Raw genomic sequence first — 6,000 nt, 5'->3', positions numbered from 1 at the left:
GCAATGCTGCTTTCCTTGGAGAGTGTCTGGGGAGAGGCAGCCATCAGGCAAGCGGTCCTCCCCAGTCTGGCAGACGTACTTCATCTCCCCCACATCATTTGCTCCATGGGCTACAACTGCACTCCAGGCAGACAGGCAGGTGAGAGGGGAGGACCCCGAGACAGTGCCCTCCGTCCCCTCAAAGGGAGGACAGAATGACCAGCCAGACCCTCCTGGAGGCCTAGAGGTGACACTTCTAAGGTTGACTGTGCCCGGTCCCCACCTGAGAGGGCCCAGGAAACTTGGGCCTGCGGTTCCAGGCCTGGGTCCTCCAGAAGTAAGTCTTGTGGGGAAGGAGGTTGCTCCTGCGCAGGCAGCGGGAAGGTAGTGGGGTGCGGGTGTCTGTAGCCATTTTCAGGCGCCGGCTGCAGCGAGGGAGTGTCCCAGCCTTTTCAACGCTGGCTGCCAGACTGCGGCCGCCCTTGTTCACTCAAGGAGAATTCCCGCCTCCCCCCACAACCCCAGGCTGCCCTCCCTCAGCAGCCCAGTGAATGCCTCCTTACACATCCTGAGAAAGCATCCATAATGGCCCGCCGCCTCCCACCTCCCGAGGAATTCCGCGGCGCTGGGCCCGCAGGGAGGTAGGGCGCAGACGGCCCTCGGCGCCTTCCCATTGGATGGCCAGGTCGTGCTCAACTCCCCTGCGCGGCTGGCCAGCCACAAGCTCACCTCCCTTCCCACCGTCGCGGCCGGGAGAGGAAGCGAGGTGGCCTTTGCCCCCGCACAGGCCAGCCAGGAATGCGGGGCCACGCTTCCCATTCCGTCTGCCCGAGGACTCAAGGACAGCGGGGGCGAGATGGGACGCACGGGGCTCCTCTCGGGCAGCAGGACTCGAGATCGCTTGAGGAAAGCGCGGCAAAGCCCTGGGCATAGCACGCGGCTGGAAGGACCAACGCGCGCGCGGCCGCCGATGCCTCCATTGGCCAAATCCAAGCCCCTGTAGCACGCACTGTCCCGTGGCCCCCGCCCTGAGGCGCGCCTCTCCCCAGGGACGCCGAGGTCCCCGACGGCGCGGCCCCGAGCCCCTGGGCGCTGTGGCAGCGCTGTTTCGCTTCACCGCGCGCGGCCGCACAAACCGCCGGGAAGGCGCGAAGTTTGCGAGACCCGTGCGGCGCGACTGCGCGTCGGGGGACGCGGACAGCCTGTGGCCCGGGGGACAGGCGCGTGGGCAGCACCAGGTGCGCGGTCGGGCAAGAGTTGGGGTGCTCTCGTCCCGACCCGCGTGTCCGACCAGATGGTCTGCTGCGTGCTGGGTCCCCGTGGGAAGGGGCGCGGGCACCCGGAGACCCCACGCCGCGCCACCCCCGCCCCCCGCCAGGCCCGCGGAGGGGGCTTCCCACAATGCCCAGCGAGCTCCAGCCCGCACTTCCGCTGTCCAGCCGCCCACGGGGGGGCGGAGGCGCACCGACCCTCGCCGCGGCCCCCTCCGCCCGGCTAGCGGAGCCGGCCGACCGAGGGGCGGGGCGGCGGCCGGGCCGGAGGGGCGGGGCCCGGGGCGGTGGCCGGGGCCGGGGCCGGGGCGCGGGCCAATCAGCAGCGGCCGGGCGCGCGCCGGGGGGCGGGGTCAGGGTCCGCAGGCGGGGCGCGCGCGCGGGCGGCGGGGGCCGCGGGGTTGGAGCGGCGCGGGGGCGCGCGCCGGCCTGACGGACAGACTGACGGACAGACGGACACAGCGGCCAAGGCGAGCGCGCAGCTCGGACCCGCCCGGACGCAGCGCTCGCCCGGCGGCCGCGGCGATCACCGGCGCTGGTCCGGCGGCCGCGGCGCCCGCCCTCGCCCGCGCCCCATGGGGTCACAGGTAAGCGGCGCCGGCTCATTGTCCGCGGCCGGGCCGGCGCATCGCTGCGGGGCCGGGGCTCAGGCAGACCGGACCGCTCCGGGCCGGAGCCGCTCCGAGTCGGGGCGCGCCCCCGCTGCCTGCCCCTTGCGCCCCTTGCGCCCCGCCCCGCGGGGGCGCCGTCCTGGCGGCGATCGGCGCGCCCGACTGCAGCCCTGGGGGCGGCGGTAGAGACCCCTGCCCGGTCCCCCATGGTCTCTGAGCTCCTGTGGCGCGGGCGGGGCGGGGCAGGCGAGGGCGACGCGGGGTCCCCGCGGGGCTGCGCGCGGAGGCGGAGGCGGCCCCGGGGTTGCCCCGCGCCCCTAGTCCTCGGCGCCTCCTGCCGCCACCGCCGCGGTTCCTCCCCCGTTACCTCCGAAAGGGGAATTTTCCAGCTGGTAATTTCTGCTGCGTCAACGCCCGGCCCCAGGAGGCAGCCCGGGGGCGTCCTGGCGCCCCCCGCCCGCACCGCCCCGCGCGCCCCCCGCCCGCGCCTCCGAGCCGCACCCGGACCCGCCCGCGCCGAGTTTGCCAAGAGTCGGAACTGCGGGAGGTGGGCGCGGCGGGTCCCTGCTCTCCGCGGGGCCTTGGGGGTCATTGTCTCCCCCTGAAGCCCAGCACTGGCCTCGTCTCCATTTTAATTACTGGCTGAACCGGGGCGCAGGGGCCTCGAGGCCGGGCAACTAGAGGAGCGCGGAGGGGACCGGGCGCGCAGAGCGATGAGGGGCGCGCGGAGCGGACAGGGCGCGCGGAGGGAGCGGGGTCCGCCGCGAGCCGCGTCTTTGTTTCTCTGTAAATAGACATGTCAGTTTCGCAGGGTAGCACGAGTCAATGTCTGACAACTCAATCTGGATGGCAAATGGGCGATTTTCTGCACCAGGAGGAGGGCTCAGGCTAGTTGGGGTTCCTCTCGCCCTGCTGACAAATTCATTATTTGTAGGTTTAACGGACCACGCACAATAGGGCTGGACCGAGGAGCCTGGGTACAACCCAAAGGGGCGAAGAACTGATTATTTTCTGACACCGAGGAAATACAAACAAAAGAAAGTTTGACTGAGATTCTCAGCGAATTTCCTTACGCTTTCCTTGCTCCAATCTCAGCGAAGCGTTTGTCGTGAATTGCGGAGGCAAGATTGTTATCAGTATTGTTTAAAGAAATGCTAATTAGGCAACACATTGGCGAGCCGCTGGGCTCAGACACCTGTGCGGAGTCCTTGAGTGCGTTTTAATTGTAACAGTTGTAGACTCTCATACTGGATTTATCATCAAAGCTAACTTCCCTTTGGGTAGCACACTGTAGATTCGGTCTGTCGCTGGCCTGCGTGTAGCCTGTGAAGGCAGTGTTTTCACTCATGGGAGGGGGAAATAGTTTGTTCCCCAAAGGGAAACTTATGGAAGGACTTTTCACATGAATGATGAAGTAAACAATATAATTTTATTATAGTGCACTCCTTCTAGTTGGTGTGTTTCATGACGAATACTCTGAACTGAAAACTTTGAGACTCCTTGCTATTTCAGAAAGGACTAAGTGAGAGGTTGTTGAGGCAGAAGTTACTAGGTATAAGTCTGACTTAGACACTATGTTCCCCTAGAAAACTAGTAATTATTTTTATATCCTTTACTGGAGGGAAGGAGGTGTATGTGGGTGTTTATGGGGAGAGTTCTGTTTAGGGGGTATGGAATGGATACCTCTAGGCTAAACCCCAAGATCAACCTTTCTGGGAGGCCAGCCTCCCCTCTAGGCTAAACCCCAAGGTCAGCCTTTCTTGGAGGCTAGCCTCAGGACAGGATCTCATTAGGCCTCATTGACATTACCCTGGATGAAAGAATTTTGTTTGGATGAGATGAGTTTTGTTCAGATCTAGCTGTTTAGGTTTTGAAAATGAGCTGTTTTTCCACATCCAGTTTCTGGTGTTCAGAACTGGTGGAGTGTCGGCTGCAGGGGCTCCAACCCACTTGGGTGTTCTGTGTCCCCACTCGATCATCCAGGGGAAGGGGGCTGCCCCCCTCCTTGGTCACACATGAGCACTCGGAAGGTGAGGTCGACACTGAGGATGGGTGAGACTCTGCTGAGGGCCTGGAAGGACACTTACAGTCAGACGATGTGTTATTTGCAAACATGTTAAACCAAATATTACAAACTTCAACATTGTCCTTATGTGGGGTTTTTCAAATTAAGCGAAATTGGGCCACTGCGTCCCTGTGGTCTGTGTTTCTGGGGCAGCTGTGCGCCTGCTCTTCTCTACCAGAGGTCTCGGACCAGCAGCGAAGGCCCCGCAGAACATCTTCCGAGAGCCTGGAGCTGTGAACTTGAACTTGTGCCTCACTTTGCTGGTGCTTCCTGTGCCCAAGTGCCCTGTTGACTGCTGTGTTAATATGGGCGGAGGGTTCTTGTGCCCTGTTCTGGGAATTTCGTGTCCTCATAAAAACAGAGGCTTTTCATTCTCTCTGATAGAACATATTCTGCTTTAAAATCTGTTGAATGATGGTAGGCTATAAAGAATTCCCTTGTGAACCTGCCTGCTCCCCTGAACAAAAAAGATTCTTCTTTTTGTTACAAGTGTGCTTGAATGGCCCAACTCCTGAGAATAAACAATGCTTGAAAATCTCTGTTGAGACCACAAGACTCATTTCAGTCTTTGCAACGCAGTTGTCTTGTTCTACCCCAGCCCCTGTGTCCTCGGCCATTGGCTCTGACTTTGGACTGGCCAGTACAGCTGGGGTCTTCAGCCCTGGGTTCACCGGCATTTTCCCTCTTTTCTGCCTTTCGAGCTTCAGTATGGTATGTGCCTGACACATGTGTACTTGGGCTCTGGGTTCTGCTTTTCTGGTGATGACAGATGCTTGTAGATGGAGAATTCATGGAAAAGAAAAATAACTTTTTCTAACAAGCTGAAAAGTTGTTTCAGTGAAGGATAAGGACAAACTCAACCAGTCAGGTCTGACCTTAGGGTGACTGATGCAAAGTTTTCTGTTCAGTGTCTCTCAACACTGCCATTTAACTCTTATTTAGATTTTGAAATGACTAAGTCTTTTTAAATGTCATTATTTGGATTTAAAAAATTAGCGACTTAGGCACTTTAGAAAAGTCGAGAAACAGTATTAGCGTGTTTTTCAACAGCATTTATAGAGGTTCTGTGTTTTGACAGGTGTATATTTTAAGTCACATTAGAGAGACATTCCTGGAGTTTCTTATTCGTGATGCTTTTTGGCTGTATTGAGAGCTTGCTGTGGGCCAGATTGGAGACAGAATTCCTGCAGTGGGGCTGTTGACCTGTTGGGATGGGTCAGAGTGGGGACCCTACAGGAGCCACCGATGTGAGTGACAGATGCTAGTGAGAGCTCAGGGAAGGATGGGTGTGGCCCACCTGGTGGGCTTTCCGAGGACTATTGGAGGAAAGGGTGTCCATGCAGATCCCTCCTCTGGCCCAGGTTGGGCCTGTGGTGCCAGTCCCTGGTTCCAGTACCTGTGTGGCAAATTATTTTCTAACTTCCACTTCACAGAGAGTGGATAGCCAAGGAGGGCAGAAACCTTGGGGCCAGACAGCTTTAGGGGCTGATTGGCTGTGGGGTTGGGTGTGAGAGGTGATGTAATTTCAAATGATGCCTTCCAAAGCCCGCGTTTCAGCACATGAATCCCTTCCTAAATGTCTCGCTCACAGAGGGAAAGTCTCAGGGAGGCTGTCCTTTTCCTGGCCCCCAAGTGGCAGCCCAGCCCTGCTTGTCTGAGTGGACCTGGGGTGGGACCCCTTCTTTGTGGAGCAAAAAGAACATGCCTGTGTCTTCGAGTGAGGATTTGAAAACCTGAAGCAACCAGAGCTGCCGTGATGATGGACGCATGGCGGGTGGGGCCTGGGCAGCTTTGGGCAGATTGCCCTCTTGGTGTGTCACCTGGCACGCAGAGGGTCTGACCCAGGTTTTTTCGGCCACTCTGAACACTGTCCCTCGGCTGGACCTGGGGCCAGAGAGCCCAGCAAGGACTCGGCTTGGGGAGCAAGGACCCTCAGGCTGGCCACTCACCCCTCACCTGTCTAAAGGTTGGGCTCGCTGTTCTCCAGGCTGACAGCCTGGTGCTGATTTGCCCTCAGTTAGAGGTGGCCATGCCGAGGTGCACAGGAACTGTGTAAGGGTGCACAGAGATGGGC

At 59.6% G+C, this 6,000-nt stretch overlaps 1 protein-coding gene across 1 annotated transcript in view; it reads left to right on the top strand.

Moving 5' to 3' along the window:
- Window positions 1-1,656: 1,656 nt before the first annotated feature.
- The window catches only part of ZBTB46 (zinc finger and BTB domain containing 46), a 49,932-nt gene continuing 45,588 nt past the window's right edge, over window positions 1,657-6,000 (top strand). The window contains exon 1 of the mRNA XM_055433278.2: window positions 1,657-1,837. The gene's annotated coding sequence lies outside the window, so the exon portion shown is untranslated. The remainder of the gene's footprint in view (window positions 1,838-6,000) is intronic.

The sequence above is a fragment of the Moschus berezovskii genome, chromosome 15 (genome assembly GCF_049115385.1).
Source record: "Moschus berezovskii isolate FMDL1 chromosome 15, NW_MosBer_1.0, whole genome shotgun sequence".
NCBI lineage: Eukaryota > Metazoa > Chordata > Mammalia > Artiodactyla > Moschidae > Moschus > Moschus berezovskii.
Note: the sequence above shows the minus strand (reverse complement) of the source record. Positions and strands in the feature narration are given on the sequence as shown.